Source organism: Macrobrachium rosenbergii, chromosome 39 (assembly GCF_040412425.1).
Source record: "Macrobrachium rosenbergii isolate ZJJX-2024 chromosome 39, ASM4041242v1, whole genome shotgun sequence".
NCBI lineage: Eukaryota > Metazoa > Arthropoda > Malacostraca > Decapoda > Palaemonidae > Macrobrachium > Macrobrachium rosenbergii.
In genome coordinates, this window is record NC_089779.1 from 14,442,333 (window position 1) to 14,464,832 (window position 22,500).

Below are 22,500 nucleotides of genomic sequence, written 5' to 3' on the forward strand. Positions count from 1 at the left end.
ATACAGTCTTATTTCATATATATATATATATATATATATATATATATATATATATATATATATATATATATATATATATATATATATATATATATATATATATATATAACTGTGGGTTTTATTACATCATATTTTAAATAAAATGTTGCACCAGTGACAATTACCACTAATCCCGACAAAAAAAAAAAAATTATAAAACAAGACAGAAAGATAAAAAAAAAGATGTCACCAGTGACAATTATTACCAGAATCACGAAAAAAAACTATACTTCAAAACAGAAAAAGAAAAAAACAGGACCTTGAAGTACACCGTAGAAACGACGAAATAAGTGGGGGAGGGGGGGCCAGGTCTTCAAAAGGGGGATGGGGGTGGGGTAAGGTCTTCTTCAGTTGTCAACCGAGTGATATTACTTTTGCTACGTCACCTGGATGACAAATCGACTCCTAAAAGTAATAATGCGACAGGGATCCACGGGAATAACACGGGAAGATTTAAGAGGCCTCGCCATTTTTCATTGCACAACCCGCGCCGAGTAAGACAGGGTGAAAAATGTAATGTCTCCCATGATAAACAATGGAAACCATTCTGAAGAACGGGAATTGAATGCATTTTGAATTCAGCCTGTTTTTAAAGTGTGAATGAAATTCATCCTGAAGAACAAGAGTTATATAAATTTTTGCTTCAATCTGTTTTAAAATGTGAATGAAATTTACCTTGAAGCACGGCAATTATATACATTTTTAATTCAACCTGTTTTAAAGTGTGAATTTATTCATCTTGACATAAATTTTTACTTCAGTTTGTTTTAAAATGTGAATTAAATTAATATTGAACAACGAAGATTATATTAATTTTTACTCCAACCTATTTCAAAGTGTGAATTCAGTTTTTCTACGAGAAGCAGGTTAGAGATTATCCAAATCTTAATTAAGGTGAAACACTTAATGTTTGCTTTCAAATATGATTAAAAGAAATCTAATCCTTTGTCACATGAGATTAAATATTTAACCTATTTTCAGTGATAAAGAATCTACACCATTTTCGCATAAGAAGAAAGACTTTAACCTTATTTTCCAAAAATAAAAAATCCAAATCATTTTCAAAATATGAAAAAATTAAACATATTTTCATATGAGATTGAAAACCTAGTTGTAATTGAGAAAAAAAATTAAACCTATTTTTAAATGACATGAAAAAATTACACCTGTTTTCAACAGATAAAAAAATTAAACTTATTTTTAAATGACATGAAAAGTTAAACCTAGTTTCAACTGAGATTAAAAGGAAATCAAACCTACTTTCAAATGAGATGAAAAAATTAAAACTAGTTTCAACACAGATAAAAAAAATGTACCCATTTTCAAGTGAAATGAAAAAATTAAACCTAATTTCACAACTGAGGTAAGAAATTAAACCTATTTTAAACTGATATAAAAAAAATTAACCCTATTTTCAACTGAGATAAAAAATTAAAAATTAACCCTATTTTGAAATGAGTTAAAAAAACATCAACACTGTCTTGAAAGTAGCAAAACAAGTAATAAAGTAAACGAACACAGCTCCACTCCATAATACCACCGCATCAAGAAGCGAAAGCCAGTCGAGACCCACCCCTCATCAAGAAGAACTTCCGTTCGGATGTTTATTTGCCACCCCCTTCCCCCGCCCCGTCCCAACCCCTCGGCTAAACAGGGCAACGGTAACCTTTCAATCAAGGTAAACCGTCATTAGCATCGCAGGTTGCCAAAGCCCAGACATCTCAGACCAAGAAGGTAATTGGGATAAGGCGAAGCCAGGAGCCAAAACTCCATCATTATGCGAAGGTGAAGAGAGAGATCCGATCGACGTGGGCTAAATGCCACGTCGCGTTGTGGATTATGATGGTTCCATCTAGCTGTCTGATGTATACAAACACATGGGTAAAAGGGGGATGATGGGGAAGGGGGGATGGGGGTGTTGGTGTAAGGCAACACCTGAAAATGAGGATGTTAATTGACAAATGCTTTTCTTGGCTTCTAAATGAGTATTTTGCAACCGCCTTGGGTTTTGTGGCTGAATGATAATTAACGTGGGACAGGGACTATTGTTGGTTTATATATATATATATATATATATATATATATATATATATATATATATATATATATATATATATATATATATATTTACATATATATATGTATATATATACATATGTATATATATTTATTTATTTGTTTATAAATATATATATACATATATATATATATATATATATATATATATATATATATATATATATATATATATATATATATATATATATATATATATATATATATATATATATATATATATATATATATATATATATATAGTTTAAACGTAAAAACAAACGCATCAACAACAAAGTGAAAAGAGAAAATAACAAAACGGTCAGGTACAAAAGGGCAAACTATGCAAACCCACACACACACACATTACATTAAAAATAAAACTCCCTTAGCATAGGCTGGTTTCGGAAGCAATCACGAGGACTTAAGTATTAATGACAGACTTTTAAGACTTTTTTTTTCTCATTACGTAGGGAGCACGTCCACCTTTATGACTCTTACGTGACTTCTACAGGTTGATATAACCAAGGTAAGGTCGTACTGGGTGTATGTGATACCAAACCTTATTCTATTTTTTTCTTCTTTGTTACTTTATTTCTGCAAGGAAGGGGCAGTTTCAACGTTAATTCCTATATAAGAATTTAACATTTAACATTTGGAAATAAAATTAATTTTTTTTTATCATTCCAATCATCAATGTGTATTTATTCTGACAATTTGTAAACATCTTTTATAGTCGAATAGAAACAAGTAAATAATGCGCCGAAGTTTCTTCTGCGCAATCGAGTTTTCTGCACAGCCGGTATAGCGTATAATCAAGGCCACCGAAAATAGATCTGTCTTTAGATGGTCTCGGTATAATGCTGTATGAGCCGCGGCCCATGAAATTTTAACCACGGCCCGGTGGTGGCCTGTTCTACATCGTTGCCAGAAGCACGATTATGGCTAACTTTAATCTTAAATAAAATAAAAACTACTGAGGCTAGAGGGCTGCAATTTGGTGTGCTTGATGATTGGAGGGTGGGTGATCAACATCCCAATTTGCAGCCCTCTAGTTTCAGTAGTTTTTAAGATCTGAGGGCGGACAGAAAAAGTGCGGACAGAAAAAAAGTGCGGACAGAATAACGTGCGGACAGAATAACGTGCGGACTGACAGACATAGCCGGCACAATAGTTTTCTTTTACAGAAGGCTAATAAGGAATATATATCAGCAGTTTCATTTTTGGCATAACACAGACTCCTCTACCTCACACCTATCAAGGATTTACTTAGAAAGGATTTAGGGGCTAACTTTCCACGCCGCTGCTCTCTCTGGCCACGAAGAACTACTTCTGAGTTTAGCAACTATGATCCCTTTACAGATAGGTTCTAGGTGAGAGGGAAGGGGCGGGGAGGGGGAGGTGAGACTGATAGGTACTAAGTGAGAGGGTAAGAAAGGAGGAGAGGAGAGGAGAGGAGAAGAGAAGAGAGGAGAGAGGAGACGGGAGGAGAGGGACGGGGACGTTGGGGTTCTCTATGGAAGGTTGGGTGGGATGGGGTTGCAGGAATGGCTTACTACCCAAACTCGTTGTTTCTGATCTCGGTTTCTCCCAAGTTTGACTATTTGCAGTTGAAGAGTCTAAAATGAGACTGCATAAGGAATGCATAAAGAGAGAGAGAGAGAGAGAGAGAGAGAGAGAGAGAGAGAGAGAGAGAGAGAGAGAGAGAGAGAGTTCAACACGTGTCGAAACAACACCACAGTTGCCAAGGTAATAAATTCTCGGATGCGAGAGCTTCAGCCATTTCAGTGTACTGACTGAATATATATAAGAGATTTGTAGCTCGGCGTCTCGTTCAGTGCATCTCCCTGTATCGACCAGCTTCGCATAAAAGCAAAGCATCGAATAGAGAGAGAGAGAGAGAGAGAGAGAGAGAGAGAGAGAGAGAGAGAGAGAGAGAGAGAAAAGGATCTTTTCTAACACTGACAAATAAAGTCACATTCTAATTTTCATGCAAGAATGACCGACGCCAGTTTCCATGAGCATAGTAATCGGGCTAGGTGGAAGCAGCGTTAGTATTGGAACGTCTTTGAGAAAGGCAACGCATTTCAATTATTTTATAATTTTCAAAAGCATGTGACGTTTTCAGGACGCTTTCAAAGACATCGTAAGGGGGAGAGCATTTTATTTTTATTAAAGGTTTTATACTCTTCTCCAGCGCAGTGGTCTTGTTAAACTATGGTATACTTACTTATACTCTTCTCTCTCTTCATTATAGGTACAATTCGTCCCCGTTTTGACGAACTGGCGTATCCCATTTTAAAAAATGTTTTTTGAGTTTTCCAGTAAATATGTCTCAGTTTTTGATACTCTACAACACATCAAAATTTCAGCTGTCTGCGTTTGTCAGACTTTTCAACAATATATCCACAAAAGATGAGCTAATTAGAAGCTCTGAATAATACCCAAATCTTTCAAGCCTATTTACTCAGAATGAGGAAAAAAATGGCTTACGCAAGTTCGTCAAACTAGGGACGAATTAACTAACCAGCCGAGGCCCCTCTGTCTCTATACTGTACTGAAAAATTAATTAACTTCATATACTTTAAACTGATCTCAAAGTATATCAACAGTACTATGAGACAATCTCCCAAAGAACGAGTTTAATACCGGTCTAATACCAAACTTTAGGAATGCTGACGTTAACTAAACAATTGCATTAGGCGCTTCTGTACTAGACTTGAACTGTATTCAACTCTGAATAAATAAAGGCCACCGGCTTCTATATACACCTGGTAGGCTATTTCATTCTCACCTACCATTTCTCTAGAGATAAAAATCTTTCCTTGGAGGAAAAATATTTCCTTGGCAAATAGAAATAAATCCAATTACGAAATCAAACGACGCGAATAAATTCTTTGTGTCCACAACATTACACAATCTTCTGAAAAAGTTACGGAGGAAATAAACATTCCAACTAAGAAAAAAATGGGGCAAGGGCTACAAAAAACAATACCCTTTAGAGAGAGAGAGAGAGAGAGAGAGAGAGAGATGTGAACAGAGAGAGAAATATTGTGCTAAACAATACACACACACACACACACACACACACACATATATATATATATATATATATATATATATATATATATATGAGAGAGAGAGAGAGAGAGAGAGAGACAGACGGAAGAAGTGAGGTGGGGAGTGAGTACTGGGTAGGATTAAGTAGACAACACTGGCCGTACTTTTTTTATTATGTGAGCGTGTGTGGGTGTGCATGTGTGTGTATGTATGTATGTGTATCTCCCCGTCCTAATATTTGTGCGAGTGTCGCTGGAGTGAGCAATAACAAAACTTTAACAGCACCAACTATAAAGGCCAAGAGGATAAGGGAAGTAAATACTCAGGCGGAACCTTCGCAAGAAGAGCATCGCCCCAATAACCCGAGTCTTGGAAAAGTTTCATGGATTGTTATTTTAACTTTTTTTTTTTTTTACTTTTTTTTTTTTCTGGTTCCCCTATATACTACGGGAGTTACGTGGGCGTAAATTCCCGTAACGCTCATGGAGGCTGGGGGGTGGGACGCGAATGGTTTATGTTACGATAAGAATTATCTGTATCGCCCTCGAAATAAACATGCATACACACACATATATATAGAGATATAAATATATATATAATTAATAAGAGCTTTAAAGCTATATTACACATACAAGTTTTCTACATGCAATTAATTTCCCCTAAAACAGTACATGAAAAGAGAGAGAGAGAGAGAGAGAGAGAGAGAGAGAGAGAGAGAGAGAGAGAGAGAGAGGTATGTAATGCTAAAGTAGATATGAATATAGAGAGAGAAATGTAGCGCTAAAACATATATGAACGGACAGAGAGAGAGAGAGAGAGAGAGAGAGAGAGAGAGAGGAATGTAATACTAAATCAGAAATGAATATAGAGAGAAATTTAGCGCTGAAACATACAGTACAGTATATGAACGGAGAGAGAGAGAGAGAGAGAGAGACAACCAATTCCTGCTACTCTCGCAGCAGAGGAGAAATTGCCATCTCGAGAGCTAATTTCAAAGTTTAGAAGACTGACAGTGGAGTCGGGCCGTGAAAACTCACGCTGTAGGGAAAACTTACGAATGAGATAACTCATGCTGTAACGAGTACTCATTTCAAAGAAAAGAAAAGACATACCGCCGGGAAAACTCATTCCTCGAAGGAAATTCAAAGGCGCTGGAAAGCTCGTTCTTGAGGAAAACTCGTCCCATGGGGAAAAACTCATATTACAAAGAAAATTCGTGCCGTGGGGGAAAACTCCTACAAGGAAAATTCGTGGCTTGGGGGAAAACTCCTACAAGGAGAATTCGTGGCATGGGGGAAAACTAATTCTGCAAGGAAAATTCGTGTTGCAGGGAAAACTTATTCTACAAGGGAAATTCGTGCCATGGGGAAAAACCCATTCTACATGGAAAATTCGTGTCATGGGAAAAACTCATTGTACAAGGAAAATTTGTAGCATGGGGGAAAACTTGTTGTAGAAGGCAAATTCGTGTCATGAGGAAAACTTTAACAAGGAAAATTCTAGTTACGGGAAAAACTCACTCTACAAGGAAAATTTGTGTTATGGTGAAAACCCCTTCTACAAGGAAAATTCGTGTTATGGGGGAAAACTCATTCTACAAGAAAAATTCGTGTCATGAGGAAAACTCCTTCAACAAGGGAAATTCGTGTTACAGGAAAAACTCATTCGACAAGGAAAATTCGTGTCAAGGGGAAACACCCCTTCTACAAGGAAAATTCGTGCCATGGAGGAAAACCCATTGTATAAAGAAAATTATTCATGGGGCAAACTCACTGTACAAGGAATATTCGTGCCATGGGAGAAAACTCATTGTACAAGGAAAATTCGTGCCATGGGGGAAAACTCCTTCTACAAGAAAAATTCGTGCCACGGGAAAAACTCATTCTGCAAGGAAAATTCGTGTCATGAGGAAAACTCCTTCAACATGGAAAATTCGTGTCATGGGCGAAAACCACTTCTACAAGGAAAATTTGTGCAACGGGGAAAACTCATTCTACAAGGAAAATTATTGCCATGGGGAAAACTTATTCTACAAGGAAAATTCGTGTCATGGCGAACACTTGTTCCGTGGGAAAATGAAGAAAACTCTCCTGTGAAGAAATTAAGTGCCGAAGGTAAAAATCACTCTATGTAAAAAAATTTCTGCCATGGAAAACTCATAAGCAACTCGTTTCCAGCAGGAAAAACTCGTACTATATGCAAATAAAATTCCATGAGGAAAATCTCATTTCGTGAACAATTCTCCCTTAACGGAAAACTAAGGTGCTTTGAAAATTCCATGCATAATACTAGAATCAAGTGGAAAACTCATTCCTAGAGGGAATGTCATAATGTGCAAAAATCTCATAGCGCAAGAGAAACTCAACAGACCAGGTAAAATTTACGTCACGAGGAAAACTCGTGCCATTATGGAAAACTGCAAAAAAGGAAGAAAACCCGTGCCGTAAGGAAAACTTATCTTTAGGAGAATAATAAAAAGAGAGAGAGAGAGAGAGAGAGAGAGAGAGAGAGAGAGAGAGAGAGAGAGAGAGAGAGTGCAAAAAGGAGGAAAAATCGTGCCTTAAGGAAACCTTATCTTTAGGAGAATAATGAGAGAGAGAGAGAGAGAGAGAGAGAGAGACTGCAAAAAGGAGGAAAACTCGTGCCGTAAGGAAAACTTACCTTCAGGAGAACAAAGAGAGAGAGAGAGAGAGAGAGAGAGAGAGAGAGAGAGAGAGAGAGAGAGCGCAGAAAGAAAACTCGTGCCATAAGGAAACCTTGTGCTAAGGAGAATGACAAGCGAGAGAGAGAGAGAGAGAGAGAGAGAGAGAGAGAGAGAGAGAGAGAGAGAGAGAGAGAGACTGCAAAAGGAAGAAAACTCGTGCCATAAGGAAAACTTATCTTTAGAGAATAATAATAATAATAATAATGAGAGAGAGAGAGAGAGAGAGAGAGAGAGAGAGAGAGAGAGAGAGAGAGACTGCAAAAAGGAGGAAAACTCGAGCCGTAAGGAAAACTTACCTTCAGGAGAACAGAGAGAGAGAGAGAGAGAGAGAGAGAGTGCAATAAGGAGGAAAACTCGTGCCGTAAGGAAACCATATGCTGCGGAGAATGAGAAGAGAGAGAGAGAGAGAGAGAGAGAGAGAGAGAGAGAGAGAGAGAGAGAGAGAGAGAGAGAGTCTAATTAAGATGCTGGGACATCTCCCTGTGTAAAACTCCACCAGGGAAAAGTGAAGAGAATTATGATTATAATTCCCTTAAAATTGCATAAGGATTTCGCGCTAGGTACAAAACTCCAACAATTCTTCTTGTTTTCTTGAAAGGGTTTTCGAATAACGTGTTCTTTTTTCCAAAGTATTTTTCCTTATTGGAAAAAACATGTTTAGATTTACCATAATGGTGTTACTGAACAACCAAGATATTACGATTTTCGTTTACCATGAAAGATTTGGGATCTCTAAACATATTTCTTTTCTACAAAATATGTTTTTCTTTACTAAAAATCTTGTGACTTATATTTCTTAGAGTGTGGGGAAAATCAAATGAATACAAATTATCTACGTTAGTGATTCTTGGATGAAACTGCCTACAGGGAAATTAGAAAAATATAGTCTGTAGAGTGAAATATTATATCCAAGTGTGTATAATCATAGACAGAGAAAATCAGGTGATAAAATGTTAAAAAATCGTTGAGGCTCAGTTATTTAAAAAGATATAAAATTTCTCCACCATAAGTATAGAAAGCCATTTAATGAAAAAATAAAAAAGTGGTCACAGTTCAATTATCGAAAAATACGTCAAAATTCTTCAAACACAGACGTGATTAACCGAAGAAAAAATACTGAAAAACCTTTCGTCCTTAATCCCACACCCACCCACCCCCCCCAAAAAAAACCCCACTGACTGCGACAAATAAAAGACCACAGTTTCCAAATACACATCTGGACGATTTCCAGCATAAATTTCGCGACACCTACCGCCAATGCAGTAATGCCATTATCTTGGACTCGCTGCATTCCCATAAAGGTCAAATTCCCGATATTAAATCAGGATTTCGGGTCATAAAAGGTTAAGGGTGGGAGGGGGATGGGGAGAAATGCCTCGCTCATCAGAAACGTTCCTTGAGGTTTGAAAGTATTCGTCTTAAATGCTGGTTACATGAAAAATGATATATTTTTTTTTATTTTAAAGTCGAACTAAGTAATTTGATGTGGCAGGGTTTTGGATATTGGACCTATGTAGAATCTGAAGTAAGCCACTTCTGAATCAGCAATACATACATACATATATATACATATATATATATATATAATCTGTATATATATATATATATATATATATATATATATATATATATATATATATATATATATATATATATATATATAAATGTGTGTGTGTGTATGTATATATAAATGTATATACATATATATATATATATATATATATATATATATATATATATATATATATACACACACACATATGTACATAATACTACATATACATATATATATATATATATATATATATATATATATATATATATATATATATATATATATATATATATATATATATATATATATATTAATTAAAGAATTAATAAATACAGCTCCTTAAACGAACTCCAGATAACATGTATGACAGAGAGAGCGTACAATGACTCATCAAATACGAATAATGAAACAATGAATACAATCAAATTCGACAGTCATTTTACAAAGACAGCGAAGGCTTTCGAGTAGGCACTTTATACTTCAAAAATGAGGATGTGGAAAGCAATTAATTTGCTAAATACTTCACAATTCCCTTTTACTAAAAACATATTCATCCTTCTTGATACAAATCTTCAGATTCCTGAAAATATTCAAATTCTACATCCAAACTCTAGTAACAATTGAATGTGAAAAGCACGCCAGGAAAGCTGGACAGGTCATTTCTCTGAAGCACTGAAAGCACTGGTCTTGTAACATGTTCTCCAATTCCATGCAATCCTGCAATACGCAGTGCAATATAAAGGATAAAAGAGTGTAATCCTACACTGAATTCAAGGTCTAAGGTTGAATCAAATTAGAGTATTAAAGGGGAGATAATGTAATCATCCTACGCTGAACGAATGTTGCATTTTGATGTAAGAGGAGTTAGATAATAATTCATGCTAATATGGCTATGTACTGGGCACTTTTTTTGGCTATGCACTGGGGCAACTTTTCTTTCTATGCACTGGGGCACTTTTTTGGCTATGCACTGGGGCACTTTTTTGGTTATGCACTGAACCACTTTTTTTTGGCTATGCACTGGGGTGCACTCTTGGCTATGCACTGGACCACTTTTTTTTTGGCTATGCACTGGGGTGCATTCTTGGCTATGCACTGAACCACTTTTTTTGGCTATGCACTGGGGTGCATTTTTGGATATGCACCGAACCACTTTTTTTGGCTATGCACTGGGGTGCACTCTTGGCTATGCACTGGACCACTTTTTTTGGCTATGCACTGGGGTGCATTCTTGGCTATGCACTGAACCACTTTTTTTGGCTATGCACTGGGGTGCATTCTTGGATATGCACTGGACCACTTTTTTTGTCTATGCACTGGGGCACTTTTTTGGCTATGCACTGGGGCGCTTTTTTGGCTATGCACTGGGGCACTTTTTTGGCTATGCACTGGGCCACTTTTTTGGCTATGAACTGGGGGACTTTTTTGTCTATGCACTGGGACACTTTTTTGGCTATGCACTAGGCCACTTTTTTGGCTATGCACTGGGCCACTATTTTGGCTATGCACTGGGAACTTCTTGACTATGCACTAGGGCATTATTTTGGCTATGCACTGGGGCACTTTTTTCGCTATGCACTGGGCCACTTTTTCGATATGCAATGGGCCACTATTTTGACTGCACTAGGGCACTTTTAGTCACTCAACACTTAAGAGGGCGTTGGAGGGGTTGGACAGCAAGATGGAAGAAAGGAAGGAAAAGACTAAGAAGTAGATGCAGCTAGGAACTGAAGGGACCCTGGAAACTACCTGCAGTAATGCATATAATGCACTTACCAGAAGAGCTTGAGGCTTGTATGTTAAACATATTTCATTATACTGCTGGGACAAGATCAGAAGCCAACACATAAGTATGGACATCACTTACAAATAAAACTTAATCAGCCACTCTGAATAACAACTTTAAAATTTTTTTTTTACATATATATTTCAATTATATATGTACATATGTGTTTCCCATATATGAAAACCATCAAAATCTGATGGAAACGTTTATCACGATGATGAAAACGAAAAATAAAAAACGAAAAAAAAAATATTTGAGTCTACCGAACAGGACGTGACATATTCCAGCAATTGGCCTTCACTTCTTCAATAATACTACGGAGGGAGAATATCAGCCGTTCCCCACGCCCCCACACCCACCATGACCCAAACTCTCGTACCCACACTTCACAGGCGTCCCCCACACCCACCCCTCCTCCCACAACCAGAAAAAAAAACTTAATCCACAACAGGAAAACCGTCATATCGAAAAGACGCGACAAGAATCGGAAGCGTCGAGGCTGGAAAAATGAAAATGTACGGGGGAAGAAGGAAGCTGGAACCTGGAAATATAGAGAAGGAAACTGGAACCTGGAAATATAGAGAGGGAAGTATGGAACACGCACGCTGCATGTGACAAGCACTAACAGCAGAAACAGCAGAAGCAGATTCTGTATCTCAGTCACTGGAAAGATTTCCAGACAAGGAAGAAGAAGGAGAGGCGGAAATCCTGTGAAAGACACAAGCAGGAGGAAGGGGAGGGAGAGGGGGAGGGGGAGGGTGGACGAGGAGGTGGGTGGTGGGAGAGGGGTGGGGGTTGCGGAGACATACACACGATGGTCCACACAAGTAACAATCCGGAGGAGGAAGAGAGAGAGAGAGAGAGAGAGAGAGAGAGAGAGAGACGACGGCTGGAATACATATAGGAGCGAGGGAGGAAGAGGAGAATTGGGAATAGAGAGGAACCCCAGGAGAGTAGGAACTGCACTTAGCCAAGAACTTGAAAGGTGTAAAATAATAATGGTCTGTTCATATACGGAGGGATATATTAAATGACTTTGGCAAAGGACAGACTTTCTTAGGACGAAGAATATGAAAAAATCTTAAGAGATGACCTTAAAATCAAGAATGGATGAATGAATTTTCGAAAAGGACAGACTTTCTCTGGACAGAGAATATGTAAAAATCGTAGATATGACCTCAAAATCAAGAATGGATGAATGAATTTTGGCAAAGAACAGACTTTATTTGGACGAAGAATATGAAAAAATCGTAGATAAGACCTCAAAATCAAGAATAGCCGAGTGAATTTTGGAAAAGGGCAGACTTTCTTTGGACGAAGAATATGAAAATCTCTTAAACATGACCTCAGAACCAAGAATGGGTGAATTCAGGCAGATAATAATAATAATAATGCAGAATTCGTAGAGGAAGAAGAATTTAAAAGAAGGCTGATAAACCAGAATCTGGAAAATGAATATGAAACCCACTTACAAATGAACCTTGAAAAAGGAATTGAAATTTTTAAGCAGAAAATGAAGTAAGAACAGGAATTGGAATAATGGAGAAATAACATTAGCCTGCAAAGAATATTAAACGTCACCTTAATAAAAAAAAAAATATATATATACTAAAGCATTGGTGAATCCATACAGGTAATATAGGTAATTATGAAATCCGGCACCAACAAGCATTTATAAAAATAATGTAAAAATGCAATGTAATAAAACTGAACGATGAAGAGACATGAAAAATAATAATACTGCCTTTTAGCATGTGTACTAAAGACAAAGAAAAATGTATCGAGAGAGAGAGAGAGAGAGAGAGAGAGAGAGAGAGAGAGAGAGAGAGAGAGAGAGAGAGAGAGAGAAATGAGATACTAAAACTCTGGAAAGCAGTCGGCAGTCATCGTATAACTCGGCAGACCTTGAAAAAAAAAAATAGACATGTTTTACCGATAACGTTTGCTATCTCATAATGACGTTAACGGGAAAAGGGGGGGAAGGGACATTCCCCCCCCCACCCCGGCCCGCCCCCCGCCCTCTTAAGCTCGACATTCAGTCATATGCAAGCTTACAATCAGCTTGCCTGCTTGGATGCTTGCCTACATTTAATGCCTTGCGTAAAGGGACATAATCGCAAGATGCTACGAAAGGAGAAGACATAAAAATCGGAAAGACGTAAGGAAGAAGACATAAGGAGGAAGACATGAGAAGAAAATTCTCCTTTTCTTTTGTGACGGAGATTTCGTTCGTTATCAAAGTCCGTTGCTATTCGTTGATGTTGCTGTTCATTCTCTCGGTGTTGCTGTTTCAATGCTGTTTTTACAGCGAAAAAGTTTTATTTTTACTGCAAAAACTTTTTTTAAACTGCAAAAACGCTGGTTTTACTACAATAGTGTTCTATTTTTTTGCTGAAAAAACGCAGTTTTTACTGCAAGAACCTTTCTTAAACTACAAAAACGCTGTCTTTACTACAAAAGTGTTGTGTTTTTTTTTTTTTACTGAAAAAGCGCTGTTTCAACTGCAAAAATGATGTTTTTCACTAAAATAATATTTTTAACTGAAAAAGCCATATTTTACCTCAAACATTGCGTTTTTTCATGGCAAAAATCGCTGTTTTTGCAGCAAACACTTTTCTATTATTACAATGACGCTGTTTTACTGCAAAAACGCTGTTTTTACCTGTAAGTTTCTCTAAATAAGTTGTTTCTTGTAAAGCGAAGAACGGAAGAGCCTTTATTGAGAAACATATCAAGAAGTTAGCTTGCAGCGAGAAGAAATTCATCCCCGGAAACATCAACTGGCAATTAATAGCGCTGTGCTCTCAACAACAACAACAACAACAATAACACTAATCATAAAAACATGACTGATGACAACAACTGATTTTCAATCAATGGAACTGGTATTCAAACAAAAGACGCACACAATTTAACTCGGACCAAACTGAGGACATCGGCGCTTGGAGTACCATTACAAGCACTGCCAAGGCTAAAGTAGCTGAAATCAGGAGCCGAGTGCCATCCCCCGATGCACCGGGCTGCGGAATGCAACAACGGGCGTCCGCACACTAAGCCAAGGGCACTTCAAGGAAATGCACGAGTAACGGGACATCATTTCTGCTTCACCGCTCCCAGGTTTATCCCTCGAAGGATTCGCAGAGACCCGGGGATGCCAAGGAATCCTTACTGGAGATTTGCATACGCAGGATGGCCGAAGCCACGCCTCAACGCACAAAATAAATTGTTCTGAACCTCAGCCTCCATCTCCCCCCGCATCTCCCCCGCCCATACCCCTCGTGCCCTGGGTAAAGGGGGAAGGGAAGGGAAGGAGTAGGAGGGGGAGGGAGGTAAAGTAAGATTGAGAGGGAGAAGACAAGAGGGAAAAGTGAATTGCTGTAGTGAAGACAGGATATTGGTGACACAGGACTCTGATTGTCTACGTCATGTTCTGGTTTGTCTTGTGTCTGTGATGTTCTGCTGGGTATCTCCACTTCAAATGAATACTAAGATGAGAGAGAGAGAGAGAGAGAGAGAGAGAGAGAGAGAGAGAGAGAGAATATATATATATATATATATATATATATATATATATATATATATATATATATATATTATATATATATATATATATATATATATATATATATATATATATACAGTATATATTACTGAGATTTAAAAAATATCTTTATGGATCGGTATATATGCGGTGTATGAAAATCAAAGCCAAAAAAAAGGGATAAATTAAGAGTATATCAAATAAAATTGAGAGAAAAAATGCAAAACACTACCAGCATTAGGAAACTGAAATCTGTTTAATTATGCAGCAAAATGACCTCATCTACAAAATTAAAAATAAAAGGAATAAATTAAGAATATACCAAATTAAAATTGAGAGAAAACACACAAAACGCTACAAACCTTAGGAAACTGAAATCCGTTTAATTATACAGCAAAATTATCTCGGCCACGACATTATGCAAACGGAGAGAACAGATTACGGCCCTGATAATCGCCGTCCGGATATCATCCGGTTACCCGAAAACTTGAGGTTTGGCCTCCGGTAATCTCATTAACCGAGTTATCGTTGATATCAACCGGTATAGAGAACCAGACGAAGCTGGGGGGGCGGGGGGGGGGCGGGGGCCGGGGCGAGCAGGACAAGCGATTTCCACCTTCAAGTGACGTGTACGCAAGGTTCATTTTCTCTCATTTTTTTCCCTCTCCCTTGCATTTTCTCTAATCACTCGGTCTCTCATTACCATCTATTCTTTCTTACGTGCGTCGCTTTATGACCTGCTAATGAGCGGGTAATTGCTCGAAAAATTAGTGATTCAAAATGACTTTGAGAGGAGTTTTTTTTCTTTTTACAGTAATTCTAGAGATGTCATTCTACACAGGTATATTATGCCTGTCTCAGGTTATCTTGAATGAAGGGTAGACTAATATACTTTTCTAACACAAGGCCCCCCCCCAACGAAAAAAAAAGAAAAAACAAAAACAAAAAAGTATAAGGTAGAATGGTGAGACTTGTCCACAGAGCTGATTGGCAGTTCCATAAGAAAAATACGAGTTAGGAAAACCAAAAGCATAAAGAGAATTCCAAAGCTCGGCTGAAGAAGGAAGGAAATAAGCCGTTTAATCACAGGATTATCGATTTAAACGGGCAAGTTTTTTTTAAGCGACAAATACAAATACAAAGAAATTTTCGTAATGTATGGCAACACATTTAAAGTGTCACTGGATCGGTTCCTTGATGAGAAGTCAGATTTCGTTAGTTTGTTTGTTTGTTTTGAAAACCCGACTATTGCTAGCGTGTGTGTGTGTGTGTGTATATGTATACATATACATATACATATATATATTTATATGTGTGTGTGTGTGGTCCTGTATGTGTATGTATAAATATACCTATATATACATGTATACATAAAATATATATATATATATATATATATATATATATATATATATATATATATATATATATATATATATATATATATATAATATATACACACATCACAAAAATATTCATACATGTCATTTTTCCATTATAATAAATTCACATGATTTTTTCACAACAAAACTGGCGCCCCCCCAACAAAAAAAGTACCCCATAACGACGAAAAACTCTTTACAAATGACCCCCGATTTTTACGGCGAAGTTAAAAAAAAGGGGGGGGGGCAACAAATGAAGATGAATTCCCTTCCAGGCAGCTACTGGTTATGTGAAAATATTTTACGTCCAAAAAAAAGTTAAAAAAAAAGAGGAAACGAAATAAAGAAATACCGAGGAAGCATAGACGCGAACAAAGCACGTGCGGTGAAGCTACAATAACTTCAGAGAGAGAGAGAGAGAGAGAGAGAGAGAGAGAGAGAGAGAGAGAGAGAGAGAGAGAGAGAGAGAGAGAGAGTTTTAGTAGCACTCAGCCAATATACTTAAATTTTTTATATTCATATTATAAACTGATGGTATTTTTTTTGGAGAGAGAGAGAGAGAGAGAGAGAGAGAGAGAGAGAGAGAGAGAGAGAGAGAGAGAGAGAGAGAGAGAGAGAGAGTTTCAGTAGCGCTCATCCAACATACTTAAATTTTTATATTAATATTATTATAAACTGATGATTTGTTTAAGAGAGAGAGAGAGAGAGAGAGAGAGAGAGAGAGAGAGAGAGAGAGAGAGAGAGAGAGAGGGAGAGAGAGAGAGAGATTTATTAAATTCACATCTAAGCTACTTTAATATTTTTCATTTAATGAAATGTAATTGTTAAACTCAGCTCCAGGCATTATTATTATTATTATTATTATTATTATTATTATTATTATGAGAGAGAGAGAGAGAGAGAGAGAGAGAGAGAGAGAGAGAGAGAGAGAGAGAGAGAGAGAGAGAGAGCTTTATTAAATTCATCTAACATACTTTAATATTTTCATATTTAATAATGAAATGCAATTGCTGAACTCAGCATTATTATTATTATTATTATCATCATTATTTGAGAGAGAGAGAGAGAGAGAGAGAGAGAGAGAGAGAGAGAGAGAGAGAGAGAGAGAGAGAGAGAGAGATTTTAGTGGCATTCGTATTATATTGAATTAAATGTAATTGTTGTGCTCAGCTCTAAGCACTATGTTTTATTATTATTATTATTATTATTATTATTATTATTATTATTATTATTATTACATATATATGCTGATGATTTATCTACGTGATGATCAGGAGGACAAAAATCCCATTATACGTTTCCAAATCTATTCATCATCTTCAAAGCCTCCATCACTTTTAGTAACGCAAAGAAAAGATGCATTAAATACTTTTCTATACATAGTACATACATGTTTACGCATACATGCACACCTCTCGCATAAAGCGTATAATCAAGGCCACCGAAAATAGATCTATCTTTCGGTGGTCTCAGTATAATGCTGTATGAAACGCGGCCCATGAAACCTTTAACCACGCCACGGTGGTGGCCTATCCTATATTGTTGCCAGAAGCGCGATTACGGCTAGCTTTAACCTTAATTAAATGAAAACTACTGAGGCTAGAGGACTGCAATTTGGTATGTTTGATGATTGGAGCGTGGATGATCAACATACCAATTTGAAGTCCTCTGGCCTCGGTAGTTTTTAAGATCTGAGGGCGGACAGAAAAAGTGCGGACGGACAAAGACGGCACAATAGTTTTCTTTCACAGAAAAATAATAAAAACCCGAGAATTTAAGGAAGCTCTCATATTTAGCATGTATGCTGAGTCTTTGTCTGACGCATTCATTTGCATAACGATAGGCAGCAGGCGCATAAATACATATTTGGGCTCCTTGGTAGTATCATTGGCCGCTCTTCCTCTACAACCAAGAAGATTTACATTTCCTTAACTGCTCTGAGGGAAAGTAAAACGTTAACCCCTATTATTATTCTTACAATTTCAAAAGCAGTTTGCTTATACTGGAATATCAAATCTAGGCCAAAAGCCAAACACTAGCACCTATGAGGTCATTCAGCGCTGAAACGGAAATTGACAGTAAAACGGTTTGAAAGGTGTAAAAGGAGGAACACCTCAAAGCAGTTGTATTAAGAAAGAACTGTTAGTATGTGGAAAGTGAGACGGAAGAAAGAGAATATGAACGGAGGTATAGTAAAAGGAATGAAAGAGGTTGCAGCTAGGAGCCGAAGGGACGCTACAAAGACCCTTGAGTAATGTCTACAGTGCACCTCGTGAGGTATACTGACGGTACTAACCCCCTACGGGGAGTAGGCCTATATTGAAATTATGCTTTCACTGCTAATTGTAACTTTTACTCTTTAGCATCACTGTTTTAGTTTTCTGAAAAGAAAACTATTGTGCCGGCTTTGTCTATCCGTCCTCAGACCCTAAAAACTACCGTGGCTCGAGGGCTGCAAATTGGTATGTTGATCATCCACCCACCCTCCAATCATCAACCATACCAAATTGCAGCCCTCTAACCTCAGTAGTTTTTATTTCATTCAAGGTTAAAGTTAGCCAAATATCGTGCATCTGGCAACGAATTTTCATGGACCGCGGCTCATACAGCATTATACCGAGACCACCTAAAGATAGGTCTATTTTCGCCTTGATTATGCGATATACAGAAAACTCGATTGCGCCGAAGAAACTTCGGCGCATTTTATACTTGTTTATTTTAAAAGACAGTTTTTTTCTTTTTTATTTCCACATGCCTACCCGAAAATTACCTACTGATCTGTATTGCAGTGTCAAGAAAAAAAAATCTCTTATTGCTTTTGTTATTTTTCTTGACTTTCGAGGATAAATGATGTAAAGATTCATATCTCGCTCTTTTTATGCAGCCACTTATTTTAGGGTAAACTGAATTTTCAAGCATATTAAAATGTACATTTGTACAAAGTTACATCAACTTACTCATATTTTTTTCAACTGTTAGCCCCTAGAGCAAGTGGTTCCTGAGAGTATTAACCTTTTTGGAATCAGGTTCCTACTCCATTCCCTTCACTCTGGCTGCGACCCACCATAGTCGTCTAAACCACTAGGTACCTAATGCACGTCTCAGGTCAACAAGGGCATAAGTCCACACACCCACTGCCCACTACCGCCGCGGTTACAACGTGACATCTTTGGGGCAAGAAGACTAAAAGGCAATTCAGGCTCTTAAAAAGATAGAGAGAGAGAGAGAGAGAGAGAGAGAGAGAGAGAGAGAGAGAGAGAGAGAGAGAGACCCCCATACATATTAGAAACAGAACCCAACATCCCAAAAACGGAAACCCCTAAAATAACCGCAAACTGTAATCTCCCTCTAGCTTGGAATTCCTGCAGTCTCACCAATTACTATAATTAGACCATTAGGCTGACGACGCGGGACTGTGTTCTACAAGAAAAGGCTTTCAACAAACGACTACTGACTAGTTTTTTTTTTCCTCTCTTCTCCTCCTCAGCTGAGTCACTAACATCTTTGTGTCTCTCAGCCATTCAAGAGATGTAGTCCAGGGAACTCTGATAAAAAGAAGGGGAAAAATGCGCCGAAGTTTCCTAGGCGCAAAACGAGTTTTCTGTACAGCGTATAATCAAGGCCAGCGATAACAGATCTATCTTTCGGTGGTCTCGGTATAATGCTGTGTGAGCCGCGGTCCATGAAACTCTCAGCCGACCGTGGTGGCCTGTGTTGTGTTGACAGAAGCACGATTAAGGCTAACTTTAATCTTAAATAAAATAATAACTACCGAGGCTAGAGGGCTGCAATTTGGTATGTTTGATGATTGGAGGGTGGATGATTAACATACCAGTTTGCAGCCCTCTAGCCTCATTAGTTTTTAAGATCTGAGGGGGGACAGAAAAAACGAGGACAGAATAAAGTGCGGACGGACAGATAAAGCCGGCACAATAGTTTTCTTTTACAAAAAACTAATGAGGGAAAAAATAAAAATCGTTCCACTAAGAGTTATTTATGTCCGCTCCAGTCCGTTCGTTGCGTTGCTTTAAATCGCTTTGGGCCGGCTGGTGGTGTAAAGATGGACATTTTGATCTATTTGTCTATTTGAACTTTCGTGTTGTGGAGGGTGGTGGGGGGCGGTCTGGTGTGGGAAGAGCAAGGGAAATTGAAATTTAGTCATGTAAATATTAACTCGTTTTCTCTAGAAATTTCCTTTAATTTTTTTTTTGTATCGAACAGCAAAAAAATTTTTTTTCTAGAAATTTCCTTTAATTATTTTTTGTATCGAATAGCAAAAATGTTTTCTCTAGAAATTTCCTTTAATTTTTTTTTGTATCGAATAGCAGAAATGCTTTCTCTGGAAATTTCCTTTAATTATAGAAATTTCCTTTAATTATTTTTTGTATCGAATAGCAAAAATGTTTTCTCTAGAATTTTCCTTTACTTTTTTTTAATCGAATAGCAAAAATGTTTTCTCTAGAAATTTTCTTTAATTTTTTATGTACTGAGTCGCAAAAATGTGTTCTCTAGAAATTTCCTTTAGTTTTATTTGTATTAGTTAAGTTCAGTTCTTCCTGGGCCTCTGGAGGCTCATAGGGCAAGCGCTGATCCCCTGTTTCTTAGGCCGACAGCCAGTGGGGGACAGGTCCCAGTGCTTATGACACGTGGCCAGTGTGTCTCTAGGCCTACTGTTTAACTTTATTTGTATCGAATAGCAAAAATGTTTTCTCTCGGAATTTCCCCCCTTTTTTTTGTAAGCTACTGAGACGTAAAAAAATGTTTTCTCCCGAAATTCCCTATAATTTTTTTTTATTCACACTCAGGAGCAAAAATCTTTTCTCTCGAAATTTCCTTCAATTTTTTTTTGTATTCAGGTGCAAAAAAATGTTTTCTCTCGAAATTCCCTTTACGTACACGGTAGCAAAAACGTTTCTTTTGTCATCAGCTCTTTGTTAGGTCCTCCTCGACCACTGGGCATTGCTTTAATTAAAGTGCTGTTTTTGATTTCAGTGACAAGAGAAGCTCAAGAAAAAAGTCTCAAAGTCAAGACCTGTTAATTTCTAACCAATATCTGGCATTCTTTCAAATAAATCTCTAGGATTATATTTCCTACTGTCACCAAATATTCTGTGCATAATAATTAACCTGGACGAGACAAAGAAAGTCAATTTATCTTAAAAAATAAAAAGGATATTACAAGAATAATACAGAGATACTAAGCTATAGAAAATGGGAACCACAGTACAGAAAATGGGGTCCATGATATAGAAAATGGAAACCAAGACATACAAACTGGATACCAAGCTATAGAAAATGGGTACCAAGCTAGGGTACCCGGCTATAGTAAATGTTAACAAAGCTATAGAAAATGGGTACCAAGTTATGGAAAATGGGTACCAAGCTATAGAAAGCGGGGACCAAGCTACAGAAAATGGGTACCAAGCTATAGAAAATGGGTACCAAACCACAGAAAATGGGGACCAAGACATGGAAAATGGGAACCAAGGTAAAGAAAATGGGTACCAAGCTATAGAAAATGAGGACCAAGCTATAAAAAATGAGGACCAAGCTATAAAAAATGGGAACCAAGCTATAGAAAATGAGGACCAAGCTACAGAAAATGGGAACCAAGCTATAGAAAATGAGGACCAAGCTATAGAAAATGGGTGCCAATCTTTATAAAATGAGTATCCAAGCTATACAAAATGGGTACCAAGCCCCGCAAGAACCCGAAAGCACACTGAATTGCTAAAAAAAATTAATGCTAGAAGGAAAGCCGTGTAAAACGACCTCTTAAATTGGATAACCCTGTTAGGAGGTAAGAAACCTCGCGAACAGAGATAGGGACTCATGTAAGAAAGAACGAGGACAAAAGGTGGGAAGGAAGACGAGTAGGAAGGGAGGAGGTGGATTTGTTGGGGAGGTAACCCACTCTCATCCTTTCTATGTCTCCCATGTAATGGTCAAACTAGTCTAAGGACCTAAGGTGCCCTGAGAGCTCTCAGGGAATCAAAACAAGCATCAGTTTCTCCCGTTCGTTACTTCTCATATTCAAAGATGCTTTTACGAGTTTAACCTCATTTCTGAGGTAATGTGAGGGCTATGGAGTCTCGAATATGCATCTGAAGGGGGCACTCAACACATTTACAAGACAATTACCAAGATGTCTGGTCCATCTCTCTCTCTCTCTCTCTCTCTCTCTCTCTCTCTCTCTCTCTCTCTCTCTCTCTCTGTCATGGTTAACAGTTTCTAAGATTCAGAGAAATCTTCCTCTCAAATCCAGAAACTTTATCGCAGTCATTTCCTTCCATTATCTCACACACACTCACACGCAACCCCACTTCTCTCTCTCTCCCCCACTCCCCCTTACCTCCCACTCTCCCCCCCTCACCCTCC